Source organism: Giraffa tippelskirchi, chromosome X (genome assembly GCF_054371585.1).
Source record: "Giraffa tippelskirchi isolate mGirTip1 chromosome X, T2T-mGirTip1v1.2.pri, whole genome shotgun sequence".
NCBI classification, from domain to species: Eukaryota; Metazoa; Chordata; class Mammalia; order Artiodactyla; family Giraffidae; genus Giraffa; species Giraffa tippelskirchi.
The window spans coordinates 147,310,970-147,334,973 of NC_137289.1; the positions used below are offsets into that span (position 1 = coordinate 147,310,970).

The following is a 24,004-nucleotide window of genomic DNA, read 5'->3' on the forward strand; positions in this document are numbered from 1 at the left end:
TTGCAAGCATCTTTTCTGATCATAATGTGGTAAGATTAGATGTCATCTATGGGGGGGGGATTTAAAACTACAAACACCCACTTCCAAAACCGCAAGATAAGACTCTACACATGGACATCACCAGATGGCCAAAACCGAAATCAGATTGATTATATTCTTTGCAGCCAAAGATGGAGAAGCAAAAACAAGACCAGGAGCTGACTGTGGCTCAGATCATGAACTCCTTATTGCCAAATTCTGACTCAAATTGAAGAAAGTGGGGAAAACCAGTAGACCGTTCAGGTATGACCTAAATCAATCCCTTATGATTATACAGTACAGGTGAGAAACAGATTTAAGGGACTAGATCTGATAGAATGCCTGATGAACTATGGACAGAGGTTCATGACACTGTACAGGAGACAGGGAGCAAGACCATCCCTAAGAACAAGAAATACAAAAAAGCTAAATGGCTGTTTGAGGAGGTCTTACAAATGCTGTGAAAAGAAGAGAAGCAAAAAGCAAAGGAGAAGAGGAAAGATACATGCATTTGAATACAGAATTCCAAAGAATAGCAAGGAGAAATAAGAAAGCCTTCCTCAGGGATCAGTGCAAAGAAATAGAGGAAAATGATAGAATGGGAAAGACTAGAGATCTCTTCAAGAAAATTAGAGACACCAAGGGAACATTTCATGCAAAGATGGGCACAATAATGGACAGAAATGGTATGGAACTAACAGAAGCAGAAGATATTAAGAAGAGGTGGCAAGAATACACAGAAAAACCACACAAAAAAGATCTTCATGATAACAACGATGGTGTGATCACTCATCTAGAGCCTGACATCTTGGAATGCAAAGTCAAGTGCGCCTTAGGAAGCCTCACTATGCACAAAGCTAGTGGAGGTGATGCAATTGCAGTTGAGCTATTTCAAATCCTAAAAGATGTTGCTGTGAACGTGCTGCACTAATATGCCAGCAAATTTGGAAAATTCAGCAGTGGCCACAGGACTCAAAAAGGTCAGTTTTCATTCCAATCCCGAAGAAAGGCAATGCCAAAGAATGCTCAAACTACCGCCCAATTGCACTCATCTCACAAGCTAGTAAAGTTATGCTCAAAATTCTCCAAGCCAGGCTTCAGCAATATGTGAACCATGAAAGTCCAGATGTTCAAGCTGGTTTTAGAAAGGGCAGAGGAACCAGAGATCAAATTGCCAACATCTGTTGGATCATCAAAAAAGCAAGAGAGTTCCAGAAAAACATCTGCTGCTGCTGCTAAGTTGCTTCAGTCGTGTCCGACTCTGTGTGACCCCATAGACGGCAGCCCACCAGGCTCCCCCATCTCTGCGATTCTCCAGGCAAGAACACTGGAGTGGGTTTCCATTTCCTTCTCCAATGCATGAAAGTGAAAAGTGAAAGCAAAGTCGCTCAGTCGTGTCCGACTGGTTGCAACCCCATGGACTGCAGCCTACCAGGCTCCTCCGTCCATGGGATTTTCCAGGCAAGAATACTGGAGTGGCTTGCCATTGCCTTCTCTGAGAAAAACATATATTTCTGCTTTATTGACTAAGCCAAAGCCTTTGACTGTGTGAATCAAAATAAACCTGGAAAATTCTGAAAGAGATGGTATACCAGACCATCTGACCTGCCTCTTGAGAAATCTGTATGCAGGTCAGGAAGCAACAGTAAGAACTGGACATGGAACAACAGACTGGTTCCAAATAGGAAAAGGAGTACATCAAGGCTGTATACTGTCACCCTGCTTATTTAACTTATATGCAGAGTACATCATGAGAAACGCTGGGCTGGAGGAAGCACAAGCTAGAATCAAGATTGCTGGGACAAATATTAGTAACCTCAGATATGCAGATGACACCACCCTTATGGCAGAAACTGAAGAACTAAAGAGCCTCTTGATGAAAGTGAAAGAGGAGAGTGAAAAAGTTGGCTTAAAGCTCAACATTCATAAAACTAAGATCATGGCATCCGGTCCCATCACTTCATGGCAAATAGATGGGGAAACAGTGGCTGACTATTTTTCTGGGCTCCAGAATCACTGCAGATGGTGATTGCAGCCATGAAATTAAAAGACGCCTACTCCTTGGAAGGAAAGTTATGACCAACCTACCCGGCATATTAAAAAGCAGAGACATTACTTTGCCAGCAAAGGTCCTTCCAGTCAAGGCTATGGTTTTTCCAGTAGTCATGTATGGATGTGAGAGTCAGACTATAAAGAAACCTGAGCACCAAAGAATGGATGCTTTTGAACTGTGGTGTTGGAGAAGACTCTTGAGAGTCCCTTGGACTGCAAGGAGATCCAACCAGTCCATCCTAAAGGAGATCAGTCCTGGGTGTTCATTGGAAGGACTGATGTTGAAGCTGAAACGCCAATACTTTGGCTATCTGATGCAAAGAGCTGACTCATTTGAAAAGACCCTGATGCTGGGAAAAATTGAGGGCAGGAGGAGAAGGGGACGACAGAGGATGAGATGGTTGGATGGCATCACCGACTCAACGGATATGAGTTTGGGTAAACTCCAGGAGTTGGTGGACAGGGAGGCCTGGTGTGCTGCGGTTCATGGGGTCGCAAAGAGTTGGACACGACTGAGTGACTGAACTGAACTGAGGGCTCTTTCCTTCTCTCTGCATCCCCTCCCTTCCCTGATTAGCACCTCTTCCAATCTGCCCTTTGGAGCTCCGGGTAGGTCATGGAGCCGGAAATCTATTCCCAACAAAGAAAAAGGGGACATGGGAAAGGCTTCTGTGCCCAGGAGCCCCACAGTGTTGCCCGATTTCACTACTAGGCCCTGACCCTACACTAACTATGGTCTTGAGCTGTCTGAGATGGCCTGAGCTTTCCCAAACTCTCCTTTTAACTCTCTCCCTAACTTAGGCCCTGATACTGGTCCTAATAAACACCCTGACAGTGTCCCTGGGACACTAAAGTGTCTTTCTCTAAGGTCTTCCAGTTTCTCGAGGCCCTGACACTCTTCCTAATTAATCCCTTAACTCCATCTTTAAGAGAAGGCCTGATGCCCTCCCTCACTCAGGCACTGATACTCTTACTAAGGCCTTGAAGAAGCCTCTATCTGAGGGCTGATACTGTCTGTAACCAATTCTCTGACTCTTTCCCTAACTAACATCCTCATTTTGCCTCTAAATAACACCCTGAGCCTCGTCCCAGTGTCCCGATGATGTCCCTAATAGCCCTCAATATGCCTACTTTTGCCATGATCCTGTCCATAACTAAGGCCCTGAATATGTACCGAAGTACGTCTCTGACGCTGTCCCTAACTAACACCCTGACGCTAGCCCTGTTAAGGTCCTGAGATGCTGCTAAGTAACAGCCTGAACTTCTTTAAGGCCCTCAAGTTATCTCTAACCGAAGCCTTGAAACTGTCTTTAACTAAGCCCCAGACACTGTCCCTAGCTAAGGGCTGAACTATATTTTATGAAGGCCCTAAGCCCGTCCCTAACCCTGACACTGCCCCTAATTGAGGCCATGATACTGTCCCTTATAGCCTAAGCTGTCACAAAATAACACCTTGATCCTATTACTAAGGCCCAGACTATGTCCCTAAGAAAGTCACAGAAGTACACCTAACTAACTGCCTGAACTATCTCTTACTCAGGCCATGAAGTTATCTCTGAGGTCCTAACACTGTCCTTAATTAAGGCCCTGTTGCTGGCCATAAGTAATGTCCTGCTGCTAAATCTGAGTCCCTGATACTCTTCCTGTTAGCCTTTGCCCTGCTAACAGAGTTTTGCCAAGAGAACGCACTGGTCATAGCAAGCACCCTCTTCCAACACTACGAGAGAAGACTCTACACAGGGACATCACCAGATGGTCAATACCGAAATCAGACTGATTACAACCTTTGCAGCCAAAGATGGAGAAGCTCTATACAGTCAGGAAAAACAAGACTGGGAGCTGACTGTGGCTCAGATCATGAACTCCTTATTGCCAAAATCACACATAAATTGAAGAAAGTATGGAAAACCACTAGACCATTCAGGTGTGACCTACATAAATCCCTTATGATTATCCAGTGGAAGTGACAAATAGATTCAAGGGATTAGATCTGATAGAGTGCCTGAAGAACTATGGATGGGGTTCATGACTTTGTGCAGAAAGCAGTGATCAAGACCATCCCCAAGAAAAAGAAATGTAAAAAGGCAAAATGGTTGTCTGAGGAGGCCTTACAAATAGATGAGGAAAGAAGAGAGGCTAAAGGCAAAGGAGAAATGGAAGATATACCCATGTGGATGCAAAGAATAGCAAGAAGAGGAAAGAAAGACTTCCTCAGTGATCAATGCATAGAAATAGAGGAAAACAATAGAATGGAAAAGACTAGAGATCTCTTCAAGAAAATTAGAGACACCAAGGGAATATTTCATGCAAAGGTGGGCTCAATAAAGGGCATAAATGGTATAAACCTAACAGAAGCAGAAGATATTAAGAAGAGGTGGCAAGAATACACAGAAAAACCACACAAAAAAGATCTTCATGATAACAACGATGGTGTGATCACTCATCTAGAGCCTGACATCTTGGAATGCAAAGTCAAGTGCGCCTTAGGAAGCCTCACTATGCACAAAGCTAGTGGAGGTGATGCAATTGCAGTTAAGCTATTTCAAATCCTAAAAGATGTTGCTGTGAACGTGCTGCACTCAATATGCCAGCAAATTTGGAAAACTCAGCAGTGGCCACAGGACTAGAAAAGGTCAGTTTTCAAATCAGGAAAGGAGTACGTCAAGGCTGTATATCATCACCCTGTTTATTTAACTTCTATTCAGAGTACATTATGCTAAATGCCAGGCTGGATGAAGCATAGTCTGGAATCAAGATTGCCGGGAGAAATATGAATAACCTCAGATACACAGATGACACCAGCCTTATGGCAGAAAGTGAAGAAGAACTAAAGAGCCTCTTGATGAAAGTGAAAGAGGAGAGTGAAAAGCTGGCTTAAAACTGAACATTTAGAAGAGTAAGATCATGGCATCTTGTCTCATCATTTCATGACAAATAGCTGGGGAAACAATGGAAACAGTGAGAGACTTTATTTTCTTGGACTCCAAAATCACTGCAGGTGGGGACTGCAGCCATGAAATTCAAAGACACTTGCTGCTTGGAAGAAAAGCTATGACCAACCTAGACAGCATATTAAAAAAGTAGAGACATTACTTTGCTGACAAAGTTCCATCGGGTCAAAGGTATGGTTTTTCCAGTAGTCGTGTACAGATGTGAGAGTTAGACTATAAAGAAAGCTGAGCACCGAAGAATTGATGCTTTGGAACTGTGGTGTTGGGGAAGACTCTTGAGAGTTCCTTGGAGTACAAGGAGATCACACCAGTCAATCCTAAAGGAAATCAGTCCTGAAGAGTCATTGGAAGGACTGATGCTGAAGCTGAAGCTCCAATACTTTGGCCAACTGATGCAAAGAACTGACTCATTTGAAAAGACCCTGATGCTGGGAAGGATTCATGGGAGGGGAAGAAGGGGATTACAGAGGATGAGATGGTTGGATGGCATCACCGACTCAACGGACATGAGTTTGAGCAAGCTCTGGGTGTTGGTGTTGGACAGGGAAGCCTGGCGTACTGCAGCCCATTGGGTCTCAAACTGTTGGACATGACTGAGCCACTTAACTGAACTGAAGCTCTCCCTAACTAAGGTCTTGATGATGACTTACCTAAGGCCCAGACACTGTCATTAATAACCTAACTCTTTCCCTATATAACACCCTAATTGTGGGCCTAACTCATGACCTGACAATGGTCCTATTTCCTTGATCCTGGTCCTTCATAAGGTCAAGAACATCCTCCTCACTAAGGCCTTGACACTGGCAGTAATAATGACCTGACTTTTCCCCTAAGTAACACCCTGATTTTGTCACTAACTAATGCGCTGACACTGGTTCTAACTACAGCTCTGATGCTGGTCCTATTGAAAGCCCTGAGATATCCCTAAGGAACAACCTTAACTGAAGCCTGGACACTGTCTCAGGCTTAGGCCTTGATGCTGTCCCTCACAGTCTAGTTCAGTTCAGTTCAGTCGCTCAGTCGTGGCCGACTCTTTGCGACCCTATAAACCACAGCACGCCAGGTCTCCCTGTCCATCATCAATTCCCGAAGTCCAGCCAAACCCACGCCCACTGAGTCGGTGATGCCATCCAACCATCTCATCCTCTGTCGTCACCTTCTTCTCCTGCCTTCAATCTTCCCCAGCACCAGGGTCTTTTCCAATGAGGCAGTTCTTTGCATCAGGTAGCCAAAGGATTGGAGTTTCAGCTTCAACATCAGTCCTTCCAGTGAACACTCAGGACTGATCTCTTTTAGGATGGACTGGTTGGATCTCCTTGCAGTCCAAGGGACTCTCAAGAGTCTTCTCCAACACCACAGTTCAAAAGCATCCATTCTTCAGCGCTAAGCTTTCTTTATAGTCCGACTCTCACATCCATACATGACTACGGGAAAAACCATAGCCTTGACTGGACGGACCTTTGCTGGCAAAGTAATGTCTCTGCTTTTTAATATGCTGTGTAGGTTGGTCATAACTTTCCTTCCAAGGAGTAGGCGTCTTTCAATTTCATGGCTGCAATCACCATCTGCAGTGATTCTGGAGCCCAGAAAAACAGTCAGCCACTGTTTCCCCATCTATTTGCCATGAAGTGATGGGACCGGATGCCATGATCTTAGTTTTCTGAATGTTGAGATTTAAGCCAACTTTTTCACTCTCCTCTTTCACTTTCATCAAGAGGCTCTTTAGTTCTTCTTCAGTTTCTGCCATAAGGGTGGTGTCATCTGCATATCTGAGGTTACTGATATTTCTCCCGGCAATCTTGATTCCAGCTTGTGCCTCCTCCAGCCCAGTGTTTCTCATGATGTACTCTGCATATAAGTTAAATAAGCAGGGTGACAGTATACAGCCTTGACGTACTCCTTTTCCTCTTTGGAACCAGTCTGTTGTTGCATGTCCAGTTCTAACCCTTGCTTCCTGACCTGCATACATGTTTCTCAAGAGGCAGGTCAGGTGGTCTGGTATTCCCATCTCTTTAAGAGTTTTCCACAGTTTATTGTGATCCACACAGTCAAAGGCTTTGGCATAGTCTATAAGGCAGAAATAAATGTTTTTCTGGAACTCTCTTGCTTTGTCGATGATCCAGCGGATGTTGGCAATTTGATCTCCGGTTCCTCCGCCTTTTCTCAAACCAGCTTGAACATCTGGAAGTTCACGGTTCACGTATTGCTGAAGCCTGGCTTGGAGAATGTTAAGCATTACTAGTGTGTGAGATGAGTGCAACTGTGTGGTAGTTTGAGCATTCTTTGGCATTGCTTTCTTTGAGATTGGAATGAAAACTGACCTTTTCCAGTCCTGTGGCCACTGCTGAGTTTTCCAAATTTGCTGGCATATTGAGGGCAGTAGTTTCCTATGCTGTCACTAAAGATCCCTCTGATCATGTCCATAACTAACGCCCTGAATATGTCCCTAAGAAAGTCTCTGAAGTGTCCCTAATGAACAGCCTGAAGTGACTTGCTAAGGCCCTCAAGTTATCTCTAAGGTCCTGACACTGTCTCTAAGGCCCTGATGCTGGCTCTAAGTAACGACCTGACACTGACCCTTACTAAGTCCTTGCCCAGGGAGTTGTCCCAGGCTGCTGGGCAGCTTTCTGTTTTCCTCATCTCTTGCCAGCTGCCTGCAATTGGCCAATCTAAGATTCTGTGATGGGGTGGTCCCACATAGGATGTGCCTGAGGAGGCTTACCTACAGGAGGATGGTCTCGGCCATTCCACCCTCCAAGGGACAGTGGCTCAGGGTGGGAATCTCTCAGCCAGTGTCTGACATCAGGTTCTGTGTCTGTATTTGGTGCAAAACCCTTGGAGTTACTTCATCAACATTTTAAAATGGATCTCCCCATCAGCATATTTATAAGATACATTTTTACTGAATTAAAATCCAGGAACAAATTTATTAGAATGAGCAGGAAGCCACAGGATGCCCCCCAATGATCTATTACTTGGAGGATTTTACAATTTTCATGAGAAAACACTCACTCTTATCACCCTTTAGGCATCAGCATGAGGTAGGAATCATCTGCATACTTTATTTATTCCTCTGATTATTACAGAACCTTTCCTTCAGGAAAAATCTCTGGGCTCTGCAGGATCTGTGAGTGGTGACTATCAGGTAAATCTGAGACTGAAAAGCAAGAGGAAAAGAGCAGGGGAGGAGATGAGAATTCTTGATGGAGAAGCAGGGGCATCCATGTTCCATCTCAACCTGTGAGTCTGAGTTAGTATCCAGTGAAAGGAAGGACCACCAGGACCTGGCCCCACTGGCCTTGTCACCTGGTGTGGGGACTGGAGACACCCAAACTGCCCTGGTCACTTTCAGGGGAATAAAAAGGTGGGAGAACACCACAGGAGCCATATTGGAACAGGTAACTGCTATGAAGTAAGATGCACTTTTCAAGAAAGTGGACGATGGTCTCTTGGTTCTCAAAGACTTGCAAAGACTCTGTGTTCTTCTGGAGACATGTTGAAGCCTCCAGTCTTTGAGGGCAGTGATGAGAAGGAACTGGGCTCAAAACCATCCGGCAATCACTCCTTGAGGGTGCTGAGGATGACCAGTGTCCAGCCCAAGGCTGTTGTGTGGCCTGAAACCCCCTTATCACCTGGGATGGAAGGGGCCCCATGGGCACCCCACTGGACCAGCGGGGTCTTGGCTTGTAGGCTACAGACCTTTATCAGGTACATGATCTGCAAACATCTTGTGCCGTTTTGGATGGCAGATCTTTTTCCTTACTCCTTTTGTGCACAACAGCTTTTGTTTTGAAGAAGTCTAATTCATCTCTTTTGTCATCTGTTGTTTGTGCTTTGGGTAGCAGATCTAAGAAATCATGGCCAAATCCAAGGTAATGAAGTTTTTCTCTCATGTTTTCTTCTATGGGGTGTATAATTTTGGTTCTTACATCTAGGCCTTTGATCCATTTTGAGTTGATTTTGTATAGCAAGGGAAGTAGGGGTCCAACTTTGTTCTTTTTCATGTGGGATCTGGTTGTCCCAGCACCTGTGCTAATTTTGGGGGGAAAATACTTGCAAATGTTGCCACCTAAAAGGTCTAATTTCCAAAATACACAAACAGCTCATGCATCTCAAAAAAAAAAAAAAAATCAAAAAATAGGCAGGTCTAAATAGACACTTCTCCAAAGACGACATACAGATGATCAACAGGCACATGAAAAGGCACTCCACACTGCTAATTAGAGCAATGCAAATCAAAACCACAATGAGCTATCACCTCATAGTCGTCAGAATGGCATCGATAATATGTCTACAAATAACAGATGCTGGTGAGGGGGTGGAGAAAACGAAATTTCCTACACTGTTGGTGGGAACTGGTGCAGCCACTGTGGGAAACAGTATGGAGGATCTTCAAAAAACTAAAAAGAGTGTTGCCATATGAATGAACAATCCCACTCCTGGGCGTATATCCAGACAAAGCTATAATTCAAAAAGCTACATTCACCACTATGTTCATAGCAGCACTATTCACAACAGCAAAGATGTGAAAGCAACCTACCTGTCCAACAACTGGTGAATGAATAAAGATGTGTGTGTGTGACTCGGTGTGTGTGTATCTATATATATATCTATCTATATCTATATGTATATATATATATATATATGTGAGTATCTCCCATGCACACGAGGTACACACATTATTTAACTTATTTGTGCAACTATGTGAAAGTAGTTAATATCACAAAACTGCATACTTAAAATGAATTAAATGGTTAATGCCATGTTTTGTATTTTTAATGACAATGAGAAAAAAGTGTAGTGGTCATAACTGTTACAACTTAAACAAATACTAAAAACGTCCTTAGTGAGAAAAGCCATACCATAAAAGGCCACCCAGATCCCAAAGTCATCTTGTCTGGTTTAAATCCATCAAGGCTGTCCAAATGAGGGGAAAACTCAGTAATGGTTCCAGGAAAAGAAAACTGGATCAGGATGGGAAAAGATATCTTCACACAGTTGGGACATCAGGTGAGAGTAGAAGTGGGCCTGTGTATTAAATTATAACACAGAATTCATGATTTCCTCATGGGGGGGGCTAGGTGTTGGGTCCTCAGGAGAGTGTCACTGTTTTGGGTAAAACACACTGAAAATTTTGTGTGAATTGGCAAATGTGAGTACTTTTTGCCATTATTAAAAGCTTTCTGTACATTTTAAATTAGCGGACAGTGAGTTAATTTTCAAAACAACCATGATAATACCATTCAAGAAATCAGGTAACACAGGCATCAAACTTTGTTATAGAGGCCAAGACTTACCAGACCAAGTTCAACCAAAGTTGTGACACTTATTTCCCTTGTAGGAGTCCATATGGTATTAGTACCAAGAGGCATCGTGGGAAGACGGTGTTAGTAGCCACTAAGTCGTGGGTCCTGTGGATGATCTGGATTGCAGGAGAAACAGTGAGATTTTAGCTTCACAATCTTTTACATTACTTCAAAAATATGTTAGAAGATAAATTCAGTAAAGTTGCAAAAATGGAATACCCACAAATCAATTTTCTTTACATACATGAATAACAAACCATCAAAAAAAAAAACTTACATGCAGAGTACATCATGAGAAATGCCAGGCTGAATGAAGCACAAGCTGCAATCAAGATTGCCAGGAGTAATATCAATAAACTCAGAGATGCAGACAACACCACCCTTATAGCAGAAAGTGAGAAGGAACTAAAGAGCCTCTTGATGAAAGTGAAAGAGGAGAGTGAAAAAGTAGGCTTAAAAGTCAACATTCAGAAAACGAAGATCATGGCATCCAGTTCCATCACTTCAAGGCAAATAGATGGGGAACCAGGGGAAACAGTGAGAGACTTTATTTTCTTGGACTTTATTTTACTGGAAGGACTGATGTTGAAGCTGAAACTCCAATACTTTGGCCACCTGATGCGAAGAGCTGACTCACCTGTAAAGACCCTGATGCTGGGAAAGATTGAGGGCAGGAGGAGAAGGGGACGACAAAGGATGAGATGGTTGGATGGCATCACCGAGTCAATGGGCATGAGTTTAGGTAAACTCCAGGAGTTTGTGATGGACGGGGAGGCCTGGCATGCAGCAGTTCATGGGGTCGCAAATAGTCGGACACGAACGAGCGACTGAACTGAACTGAACACAACACTGTTAATCAACTATACTTCAAGAAAAAGTAACATGACTGGGAAAAAAAGATTGGTATATTTCATTATATGTAAAGTTTATATCCAAAGAAAACTGCTGTAAACAAACATGGCTCACTTCTTAGTGGCAGGGTTGCTGAAATACTTATGCAGAGACATACTGATAACTGCAATTTACCAGAAAATGCACCAAGGAAAAAGGTCGATTGATGATTGGATAGAGGGATGGACAAATGGATAGATACGTGAAAAAGGAAGTATTGTAAAATGGTTACAAAACCAGACCCCTACACATGCTGTCTACAAGAGACCCACCTCAAACCAAGGGATGCATACAGAGTGAACATTAAGGGTTGGAAAAAGGTATGTCATGCAAATGGAAACCAAAAGAAAGCAGGAGTAGCAATACTCATATCAGATAAAATAGACTTTGAAAAGAAAAGCTGTGAAAAGAGACCAAGAAGGACACTACAAAATGATCAAAGGACATGGATCAATGATCCAGGACATGAAAGCAACCTAGATGTCCATCAGCAGACAGATGGATAAGACAGCTGTGGTACATATACACACTCAGCCATTAAAAAGAATACATTTGAAACAGTTCTAATGAGGTGGATGAAACTGGAGCCTATTATACAGAGTGAAGTAAGCCAGAAAGTAAAACACCAATACAATATACTAACACATATATATATGGAATTTAGAAAGATGGTAACGATAACCCTATATGCGAGACAGAAAAAGAGACACAGATGTATAGAACAGTCTTTTGGACTCTGTGGGAGAAGGCGAGGGTGGGATGATCTGAGAGAATGGCATTGAAACATGTATATTATCATATGTGAAACAGATCGCCAGTCCAGGTTTGATACATGAGACAGGGTGCTCAGGGCTGGTGCACTTGGATGACCCAGAGGGATGGGATGGGGAGGGAGGTGGGACGGGGGTTCAGGATGGGGAACACATGTAAACCCATGGCTGATTCATACGAATGTATGGGAAAAACCACTACAATATTGTAAAGTAATTAGCCGCCAACTAAAATACATAAATTAAAAAAAAATAATGATCAAAGGATCAAACCAAGAAGATATAACAATTATAAATATATATGCACCCAACATAGGAGAACCTCAGTATGTAAGGCAAATGCTAACAAGTAGGAAAGGGGAAATTAACAGTAACACAATAAGAGGAGAAGACTTTAATATGCCATTCACACCTGTGGAGAGATCAACCAAACAGAAAATTAGCAAGGAAACACAAACTTTAAATGATACAATGGACCAGTTAGACCGAATTGGTATCTATAGGACATTTCACCCCAAAACAATGAAATTCACCTGTTTCTCAAGGGCACACAGAACCTTCTCCAGGATAGATCACATCCTGGGCCATAAACCTAGCCTTGGTAAATTCAAAAAAAATTGAAATCATTCCACGCGTCTTTTCTGATCACAATGCATTAAGATTAGATGTCTACTTCAGGAAAAAAAAAACTATTAAAAATAAAAACATATGGAGGCTAAACAACATGCTTCTGAATAACCAACAAATAAGAGAAGAAATTAAAAAAGAAATCAAAATATGCATAGAAACAAATGAAAATGAAAACACAACAACCTAAATCCTATGCCATTCAGTAAAGCTGTGCTAAGGGGAAGGTTCATAGCAATAAGAGCTTACCTCAAGAAACGAGAGAAACATCAAATAAATGACTTAACTTTATACCTAAAGCAACTAGAAAAAGAAGAAATGAAGAACCCCGTGGTTAGTAGAAGGAGAGAAATCATAAAAATTAGGGCAGAAAGAAGTGAAAAAGAAACAAAGGAGATTATAGCAAAAATAAGCAAAACTAAAAGCTGGTTCTTTGAGAAGATAAATAAAATAGAAAAATCATTAGCCAGACTCATCAGGAAAAAAAGGGGAAGAATCAAATCAAGAAAATTAGAAATGCAAATGGAGAATTCACAACAGACAACACAGAAATACAAAGGATCATAAGAGACTACTATCAGCAGCTATAGGAAAATAAAATGGACAACTTGGAAGAAATGGACGAATTCTTAGAAAAGTATAACCTTCCAAAACTGAACCAAGGAAAAATAGAAAATCTTACCAGACCCATCAAAAGCACGGAAATTGAAACTGTAATAAAAAATCTTACAACAAAAAAAAAAAGCCCAGGACCAGATGGCTTCCCAGGTGAATTCTACCAACCATTTAAAGAGCTAACACCTATCCTACTCAAACTTTTCCAGAAAATTGCAGAAGGTAAACTCCCAAACTCGTTTTATGAGTCCCCCATCACCCCAATCACAAAACCAGACAAAGATGCCACAAAAAAAAAGAAAACTACAGGCCAATATCACTGACGAACATAGATGAAAAATCCTCAACAAAATTCTAGCAAACAGAATCCAACAACATATTCAAAAGATCAGGCATCAGGACCAAGTGGGCTTTATCCCAGGGATGCAAGGATTCTTCAGTATTTGCAAATCAATCAATGTGATAAATCGCACTAACAAAGTGAAAGATAAAAAACCATATGACTATTTCCATAGATGCAGAGAAAGCCTTTGACAAAATTGAACATGCATTCATGATAAAAACGCTCCAGAAAGCAGGCATAGAAGGAACACAACTCAACATAATAAAAGTCATATATGATAAAACCACAGCAAACATTATCCTCAAAGGTGAAAAATTTCAAGCATTTCCCCTAAAGTCAGGAACAAGACAAGGGTGCCCACTCTCACCACTACTATTCAACATATTATGGAAGGTTTAGCCATAGCAATCAGAGAAGAAAAAAAATTAAAGGGAATCCAAATTGGAAAAGAAGAAGTGAAACTCTCACTGTTTGCAGATGTCATGATCCACTACACAGAAAGCCCTAAAGACACCACCAGAAAATTACTAGAGCTAATCAATGAATATAGAAAAGTTGGAGGATATAAAATTAATACACAGAAACCCCTTACATTTCTATACACTAACAATGAGAAAATAGAAAGCAAAATCAAGGAATCAATCCCTTTCAGCATTGCAACGAAAAGAATGAAATAATTAGGAATAAAACTACCTAAAGAAACAAAAGACCTATATATAGAAAACGTTAAAACACTGATGAAAGAAACCAAAGATGACACAAATAGATGGAGAAATATACCAAGTTCATGGATCTGAAGAATAAATATAGTGAAAATGAGTATACTACCCAAAGCAATCTATAGATTCCATGCAATCCCTATCAAGGTATCAATGGTATTTTTCACAGAACGAGAACAAATAATTTCACAATGTGTATGGAAATAGAAAAATCTCAAATAGCCAAAGCAATCCTGAGAAAGAAGAATGGAAGAGGAGGAATCAATCTGCCTGACTTCAGACTATATTACAAAGCTACAGTCATCAAGACAGTATGGTACTGGCACAAAGGCAGAAATAGATCAATGGAAAAACATAGAAAGCCCAGAGATAAATCCACGCACCTACGGACACTTTATCTTTGACAAAGCATGCAAAAATGTACAATGGAGAAAAGACAGTCTCTTTAACAAGTGGTGCTTGGAAAACTGGTCTACCAAATGTTAAAGAAGGAAACTAGAACACTTTCTAACACCATACACAAAAATAAACTCAAAATGGATTAAAGATCCAAATGCAGGACTAGAAAACTATAAAATTTCTAGAGGAAAACATATCCAAAACACTCCCTTACCTAAATCACGGTAGGATCCTCTATGACACACTTCCCAGAGTAATGGAAATATAAGCAAAGTTAAACAAACAGGACCTAATTAAACTTAAAAGCTTTTGCACAACGAAGGAAACTATGAACAAAGTGAAAACACAGCCTTCAGAGTGGGAGAAAATAATAGCAAATGAAGCAACTGACAAAGAATTAATCTCAAATATATACAAGCAGCTTCACACCAGAAAAATAAATGACCCAATCAAAAAATGGGACAAAGAACTGAAGAGATGTTTCTCCAAAGAAGACATACAGATGGCTAACAAACACATGAAAAGATGCCCAAAATCACTCACTATCGGAGAGATGCAAATCATAACCACAATTAGGGATCATCTCCCACTGGTCAGAATGGCTGCTATCAAAAAGTCTACAAATAATAAATGCTGGAGGGGCTGCAGAGTATTGGAACCCTCTTACACTGCTGGTGCTAATGCAAACTAGAATGGCCACTGTGGAGAACAGTGTGGAGATTCCTTAAAAAACTGGAAATAGAATTGCCATACAATCCAGAAATCCCACTGCTGGGCCTACACACCGAGGAAACCAGAAATGAAAAAGACATATGTGCTCCAATGCTCATCGTAGCACTGCTTACAATAGTTAGGATATGGAAGCAACCTAGATGTCCTTCAGCATACAAATGGAAAAGAAAGCTGTGGTACATACACACAATAGAATATTACTCAGCTATTAAAAAGAATGTATTTGAATCAGTTCTAATGAGGTGGATGAAATTGGAGCCTATTTTACAGAGTGAAGTATGTCAGAAGGAAAAACACAAATAGAACATATTAATGCATATATATGGAAATTAGAAAGATGGTAATGATGACCACATATACGAGGCAGCAAAAGAGACAGAGATATAAAGAAGAGACTTTTGGACTCTGTGGGAGAAGGCCAGGGTGTGATGATTTGAGAGACTAGCTCTGAAACATGCATATTACCATATGTGAAATAGATCACCTGTCCAACTTTGATGCATGACACAGGGCACTCAAAGCTGGTGCACTGGGAAAACCCTGAGGGATGGGATGGGGAGGGAGGTGGGAGGGGTTTCAGGATGGGGAAGACATGTACACCCATGGCTGATTCAACTCAGTGTATGGCAAAAACCACCACAATACTGCAAAGTAAGTATCCTCCAATTAAAATAAATACATTAACTTAAAAGAAAAAGACCCATGTACATGCTGTCTACAAGCAATCCACTTCAGACCTAAAGACACATATAGACTGAAAGTGAGAGGATGGAAAATATACGCCATGCAAATGGGAATCAAAAGAAAGATGGAATAGCAATCCTCATATCAGGCCTTAAACTAAAGAAGGTTACAAGAGATAAGGAAGGACACTACATAATGATGAAGGGATCAATACAAGACGAAGACATAGCAATTGTAAATATCTATGCCCCCAACATAGGAGCACCTCAATACATACGACAAACACTAACAGACATTAAAAGAGAAATTGACAGGAAAACAATCACAGTCGACTTTAACACCCCACTCACACCAATGGATAGATCATGAAAACAGAAAATTCATCCAGAAACACATGTCTTAAATGATACATGAGATGAGATGAATCTCACTGATACCTGCAGGACATGCCATCCAAATGGAGAAGAATACACCTTCTTCTCAAGTGCACATGGAACATTCTCCAGGATAGACCACATCTTGGGTCCCAAATCAAACCTCAGTAAAATTAACAAAATTGAAATTGTATCAAGCATCTTCTCTGACCACAACATTATGAGACTAGATATCAATCGGAAGAAAAAAAACTGTAAGAAACACAAACACATGGAGATTAAACAACAGGTTTCTAAATAACCAACAGGTTACTGAGGAAATCAAAAATTTTCTAGAAAAAATTGACAATGAAAACACGGCAACTCAAAACCTATGTGATGTAGGAAAAGCAGTTCTAAGAGGGAAGTTTATAGCAATACAATCCTAACTCAAGAAACAACAAAAGGGGGAGAGTGGTGGGAGGGGGGTTCTGGAAGGGGAAAACATGTACACCCATGGTGGATTCATGTCAATGTATGGCAAAACAAATACAATATTGTAAAGTTAAAAAATAAAAAAAAATAAAAAAGAAACAAGAAAAGCATCGAATAGACAACCTCAATTGACTCCTAAAACAACTGATAAAGAACAAAAAAATTAGCAAAAATTAGTAGATGGAAAGAAATCATAAAGATCTGAGCAGAAATAAATGAAAAAGAAATGAAAGAAACAATAATAAAGATTAATAAAACTAAAAGCTGGTTCCTTGAGAAGATAAACAAACCTGAAAAACCTTTAGCCAGATCCATCAAGAAAAATAGAGAGAAGAATCAAATCAACAAACTTAGAAATGAAAAAGGAGAGGTTACAACAGAAAATGCAGAAATACAAAGGATTATAAGAGACTATTATGAATAACTCTATGGCAATAAAATGGATAACCTGGAAGAAATGGATGGATGCTTAGAATAGCTCAATGTTCCATGGCTGGACTAGGAAGAAATAGAAATTATGAACCACCCAATTACAAGCTCTAAATCGAAGTTGTGATCAAAAAATTCCCAAAAGATAAAAGCCCAGAACCAGATGGCTTCACAGGTGAAGTCTATCAAACATTCAGAGATGAGCAAATGCCTATCCTTCTAAAACTCTTTCAAAAAATTTCAGAAGAAGGAACACTTCCAAACTCATTCTATGAGGCCACCATCACCCTGATATGAAAACCAGACAAAGACAAGACCAAAAAAGAAAACCGCATGCCAATATCACTGATGAACATAGATGCAAAAAATCCTCAACAAAATTTTAGCAAACAGAATTCAACAACACATCAAAAAACCATGATCAAGTTGGGTTTATTCCAGGGATGCAAGGATTCTTTAATATTTGCAAATCAATCAATGTGACAGGCCATATTAACCAAAGGAAAGCTAAAAATCATATGATAACCCAAATAGATGCAGAAAAAGCCATTAAATTTAAAATTTTTAAATTATTAAATTAAAAATAAATAAAGTTTAAAAAGAAATAAACTAAAAAAGGAAAAAAGTTGAAATGACTCATATGTCCATCAACTGGTGATCAAATAAATAAAACATGCAATGCAAAATTATTTGGCCATCAAATGAATGGAGTTCTTATACAAGCTATAACATACTAGAGCTCTGAAATGATTATGTTAATAAAAGAAGCCAGGAACAAAAGGCTGCGTATTGTATTATTCCGTTCATGTGAATGCACATGTGCCAGATTAGGTAATTCTCTACAGACAGAAAATAGAGGAGTTAATGCCAGGGCCCAGATGAAGGGGAAAATGGAAAATGTCTGCCAACTGGAGAGCGTTTCCCATTGGAGTGATGAAAATATTCTAGAATGAGGCAGTGGCTATGTTTATTCAACCTATGAATAAGTTACAAATCAGTGAATTATGCAGCTTAACTGGTAAATTCATGGTACAGGTACAATATGTCAATAAATGAAATGTTTTTTTTTTTTAAATACTGAAATTAACTTCTACGTCCAGGAATATTATCCTTCAAAAACAAAGGAGAAGGAGATATTCTCATATGAACAAAAAATTGGGGAATTCATTCTCAGCAGATATCTTGTCTGTAAGAAATGTTAAAAGAAGTTATTTACACAGGATAAGATGATATTGAAGATAAACTGTGATTTAAGAAAGAGTGTTATGTTGAAGTTTGACAGAAAACAACAAAATTCTGGAAAGCAATTATCCTTCAATGAAAAATTAATTGAAAAAATAAATGAAGGCAAATTGAAATGAAGGTTTTTTTCCTTATTGTTAATTGGTAAAAGATAAATGCTTGTTTGGGCTTCTCCATCTTTGTTTTTCACTGATTATGAATCTTCATAATTAAAGTGGGTTTCATGTATACAAGATCTATTTTCACTCAGCGGTAAAGAATCCGCCTGCAACGCAGGAGCCATAGCAGACACGAATTCCATCTCTGGGTCAGGAAGATCCCCTGCAGGAAAGCATGGCAATCCACCCCAGTATTCTTGCCTGGAGAATCCCCGTGAACAGAGGAGACTGGTGGGCTTGGGGTGGCAAAGAGTTGGACACGACTCTGCAAGTAAACAACAGCAGACACATATTCCTAACAGAAACTCTGAAGATACTAGAAATAGATGAGAAAATTCTCAGCCTAAATAAGCAAAACAAACAAAAACCCTAGATAGTAGAGCTGAATTATAAAAGCTTTTAGGCAATAAAATTGTCTCCAAACAGTAGTGTAAACAGTGTGTTCCACACAAGAGAGAGGAGTAATTTTTAATACTCACTCAATAGAACAACATTCTAGTTAACATTCATAAATTAAAGGAAATAAAAATGTCAAGAAAATGAACATAGTACAAAATCTATTGATCATTTTATATCTAGTTAAGACTGTAAAACTGTAAGGGAATTAAAAAAAAAAAAAACATCTGTGAAAGTTTAAACGGCCCCCAGTGACAAGAGTTGGACACGACTGAGCGACTGAACTGAACTGAAGCAGCCCCAATGAAGGTAATTTTCTTTTCTTTTTTCCATAGTCTCAAAATAACTGACAATTAAGAATGAATTTCACTTTAAAACATATTTTTCAATTTCAGCAGGATATTCAAATATAAGATTTTTCAAGCTAAAAAAGTTTGTACCTTGTTGTGAATATTTTGTTTCATTGCTTTAGACATAAATAAAATCACATTGTGTGTCTTTACCTTGACCATCTTTGTGGTATCACTGTGCATTTAGAATCAATTGTTTGAACGTGGGGTGTGTGAATTTCTCGGGTCACCTACAGTTGAAGCCTAGCTTGAAGGATTTTGAGCATTACTTTGCTGGCATGTGAAATGAATGCAGTTGTGTGGTCGTTTGAACATTGTTTGGCATTGCCCTTCTTTGGGATTGAAATGAAAACTGACCTTTTCCAGTCCTGTGGCCACTGCCAAGTTTTCCAAACTGGCTGGTGTATTGAGTGCAGCACTTTAACAGCACCATCTTTTAGGATTTGAAATAGCTCAGCTGGAATTCAATCACCTCCACTAGCTTTGTTCCTACTGCTGCTTCCTAACACCCACTTGACTTTGCACACCAGGATGTCTGGCTCTAGGTGAGCGATCACACCATCATGGCTATCCAGGTGGTTAAGATCTTTTTTTACAGTTCTTCTGTGTATTCTTGCTACCTCTTCTCAATCTCTTCTGCTTTAGTTAGGCCCATAACGTTTCTGTCCTTTATCGTGCCTGTCTTTGCGTGAGATGTTCCCTTGGCATCTCTAATTTTCTTGAAGAGATCTCTAGCCTTTCTCATTCTATTGTTTTCCTCTGTGTCTTTGCTTTATTCAAATCCCTTGTGATTATACACTGGAAGTGACAAATAGATTCAAGGGTTAGATCTGGCACACAGAGTACCAGAAGACCTATGGACGGAGGTTCCTAACATTGTACAGGAGGTGGTGAGCAAAACCATCCACAAGAAAAAGAATTGCAAAAAGGCAAAGTGGTTGTCTGAGGAGGCCTTACAAATAGATGAGAAGAGAAAGACAAAGCAGACACGGAAAGATATAGCCACGTGAATGCAGAGTTCCGAAGAATAGCAAGGAGAAATAAGAAGGCCTTCTTAGGTGAGCCACCAGGGAAGCCCCTTATCTAATAAAAGGGATTTCTCAGTGGGATCGAAATGCACTCAGTCCCCTCCTATGGACAGTATGTCATAGTGCCTCCCCTTCCCCCAGCTGGGGGGTCACTGTCTGCTGCTCTCAGCGCCCAGGGGGAGGGGGCACCCCAGCCTCTCCCATGGGGAAGCCACAGACCCAAGAACCAGGTGTGTCTCCTTGAGGATGTGATTGTACAAATCATGCACTCACCTTTAATCATCACCTCACACCCTGCATTCGCCAAGAGACACACGGAAGACCGAGGAGACCATGGACCCTGCCACCTGGCCCCACCGCTGCAGTCACCCACATTCCGTGGACGGGCGGACAGATGACCAGCCCCGCAGGACAGGGCCGAGAAGAGCCTCCGCAACTCCCAGCTCCTCCGCTCGCCCCGAGGCGGCTTCCGGTTCAGGCTGGTGACGTCACAGGACGCGACTGAGAAGCAGCCTCCCAGCAATGCCCAGCTCCACACACACGCCGTCTGTCAGCCCCGAAGCAGCTTCCGGTTCAACCCAATGACGTCGCCAACAAACCCGTCGGCCCAGATGAAGTCGCCCGCGATGATGTTGGTGCAGCCGGCGGCCGACCCTGAGCACTGGCCCCGAACCCACGCGGCTAGGTAGGGGAGCCCCCGCAGGGTCAGATTCTCCAGGGACCAGGCCGGGTGGACGAGGACAAACTCCAGGTTCTCCATGAGGTTGATGCTGGCCATGAACAGCCTGCCTGGGACAAGAGACGGGCTGCTGTTCATGGTGCCGGCTGTAGGGTCAGCCACCCACGTGTGCGGTCACTAACCCACGGAGTCATGTGGCCAACCAACCCATGTGGTCACCAGCTCACATGGTCACCTGCCCACGTGGTCACTACCCCATGTGGTGATCCCTTCACGTGGCCACCAACCCACGTGGTCACCCACCCATGGGGTCACTAATCTGCGAGGTCATGTGGTCACCTGTCCACATGATTACCCACTCACACTGTCACCCGCCCATGCAGTCACCCACTCACCGGGTCAGCAACTCACATGGTAACCCACCCTGCAGTCAGCAACTCAAACCAGTCACCCACCCACACAGTCACCCACCCACGCAGTCACCAACCCACATGGTCTCCCGCCCATGTGACCAGTAACCCATGGGGTCACCTGCCCATGCAGTCACCAAGCTGTGCCATCACCCACCCAGACTCTGGCCTCCGCAGGGGTCAGAGCTTCAGATGTCCGACAGAGACCAGAGTTCAGACAGCAGGGGCTCACACAGGTGTTGAGTTAGGGGAACCCAGTGAGCCTTTCAGGGGGCTGGCGAGTTTGGGGGACCTAGTGAGCGTTTCAGGGGTCTGGTGAGTATCTGGGGGACCCAGTGAGCGTTTCAGGGAGCCGGCAAGTTTGGGGACCCAGTGAGCGTTTCAAGGGGCCAGCGAGTTTGGGGGACCCAGTGAGCATTTCAGGGGGCTGGCAAGTATCTGGGGCACCCAGTGAGCGTTTCAAGGGGCTGGCAAGTTTGGGGGGCCCAGTGAGCGTTTCAGGGGGCTGGCGAGTTTGGGGCACCCAGTGAGCGTTTCAGGGGGCTGGCGAGTTTGGGGGACCCAGTGAGCGTTTCAGGGGGCTGGCGAGTTTGGGGGACCCAGTGAGCGTTTCAGGGGGCTGGCGAGTATCTGGGGGACCCAGTGAGCATTTCAGGGGGCTGGCGAGTATCTGGGGGACCCAGTGAGCGTTTCAGGGGGCTGGTGAGTTTGAGGGACCCAGTGAGCGTTTCAGGGGGCTGGCGAGTATCTGGGGGACCCTGTGAGCATTTCAGGGAGCTGGTGAGTTTGGGATCCTGGGCAAAGGTCTAGGAGCCTGGTGTTCCTGAAGCCTGCTGACCATGCAGGGGACCGAGTGAGCAGGATGACAGGACCAGCTATGTGCTGGGTTTGCTGGCCCCGCATTGCTCCATCCATTCTTCACCTGAGAACTATTTCCTGATCGCCTCTGTGCCTGCCACCACCCACAGACGTGCGTGAGGTCACACAGGGCCTCTTCTGGTGTCTCACTGTGGACCCGCGGGGGCAGAACCTGACCTCACCTTCACGCGCCCCACCTGCTCACCTAAGTGGACTGAGAACGCAGAGGGCACGGCAGACCCATAGAAGGAAGCGCCCCATGGAGCAGAAGCCATCGGGGTGTGCAGGGGCACCCGGCTTGCTCCCTGGGGTGCTGTCCGAGGCCTCGAGGCTGGGTGGCACTACTGCTGAGCACTCCCAAATCTGCACTTAAGAAACCAGAGAGCTGGGGTTCACAGACAAGGAACAGAGGGTAGGTGACCCACAGGTATGTACCTGGGAGACGGGAGAGTGTCTTGCAAGTACAGGATTGGTGTTCACAGGCGATGAGACGTTATTCCTCCCATCACAGTCAACCCACCACCATTCAGGCCAGCACAAATGGGAGGATGAAGTGCTTGTGAAACACTGACCCGGATTCTGATGGATCAGAGGTCCAGGGATGTGGAGACAGGAGGGCTCATGTGTGGGCAGCTGACCTGTGTTATGGGGAGAGATGTGGACAGGACACCCAGTGGGCAGGTGACCTGTATTATGGGGACCTGTCTCCTCTGTGAGGAGAAGACAGACACACACCCACAGGTGTCCCCAGGATGGTGACACAGACGCACCAAAGGAGCCCTATGTGACGGAGCACACACATCCACAGGTGCTCCCCATGGTGCCGTGCTTGGGGTTCTGACATACTGTTTTGCTGTGTGTTCTACTTGCATCTCCTTGAATATGTGGATTAGAAAAGCGACTTTTATTCTGAAGGGTTATTGTGAAGAGGAAAGGGGACTATTACAGGAGGATAAGAGTCCTTCAGGGAGAAGGACTATTACTCTAGAGAGGGGATGGTTACATAGAGGTAGGACTTTAATTGTACGAGGGGCAATATTACTGTAGAGAGGTGACTAATATAGAGGGGAGATACAACAATAAATGGGGCTATGACCATGTAGGGGGGATGTTACTGTGGAGAAAGTGAAAGTCACTCAGTCCTGGCTGACTCTATACAGGCCAAGGAATCCTCCAGACCAGAATACTGGATTGGGTGGCCTTTCCCTTCTCCAGGGGATCTTCCCAACCCAGGGATTGAACCCAGGTCTCCCGCAGTGCAGGTGGATTCTTTACCAGCTCAGCCACCAGGGAAGCCCTACTGTGGACAGGGGACTCATAATAAAGGACGACCCTCACTGTAGTGGGGGACTATTACTGTGGAGGGGGAAAATTTATAATAGGGGGACTCTGATACTGTGGGGGCTGTTACAGTAGGAGAGAGACTATGCCAATACAGAGAACTATTATAATAAAGGGAACTATTACAATAGAGGGGGACCATTCTATAGAGGGGTACT

At 42.7% G+C, this 24,004-nt stretch overlaps 1 long non-coding RNA gene across 1 annotated transcript in view; it reads right to left on the reverse strand.

Annotated features, from left to right (window-relative positions):
• The window catches only part of LOC145536637 (uncharacterized), a 47,215-nt gene extending 25,868 nt beyond the window's left edge, over nucleotides 1-21,347 (reverse strand). The window contains exons 1-2 of the long non-coding RNA XR_014075941.1: nucleotides 20,832-21,347; nucleotides 10,319-10,443 (exon numbers count right to left, since the gene is read on the reverse strand). This is a non-coding gene — a long non-coding RNA (uncharacterized LOC145536637). The remainder of the gene's footprint in view (nucleotides 1-10,318; nucleotides 10,444-20,831) is intronic.
• Between the last annotated feature and the right edge of the window lie 2,657 nt (nucleotides 21,348-24,004).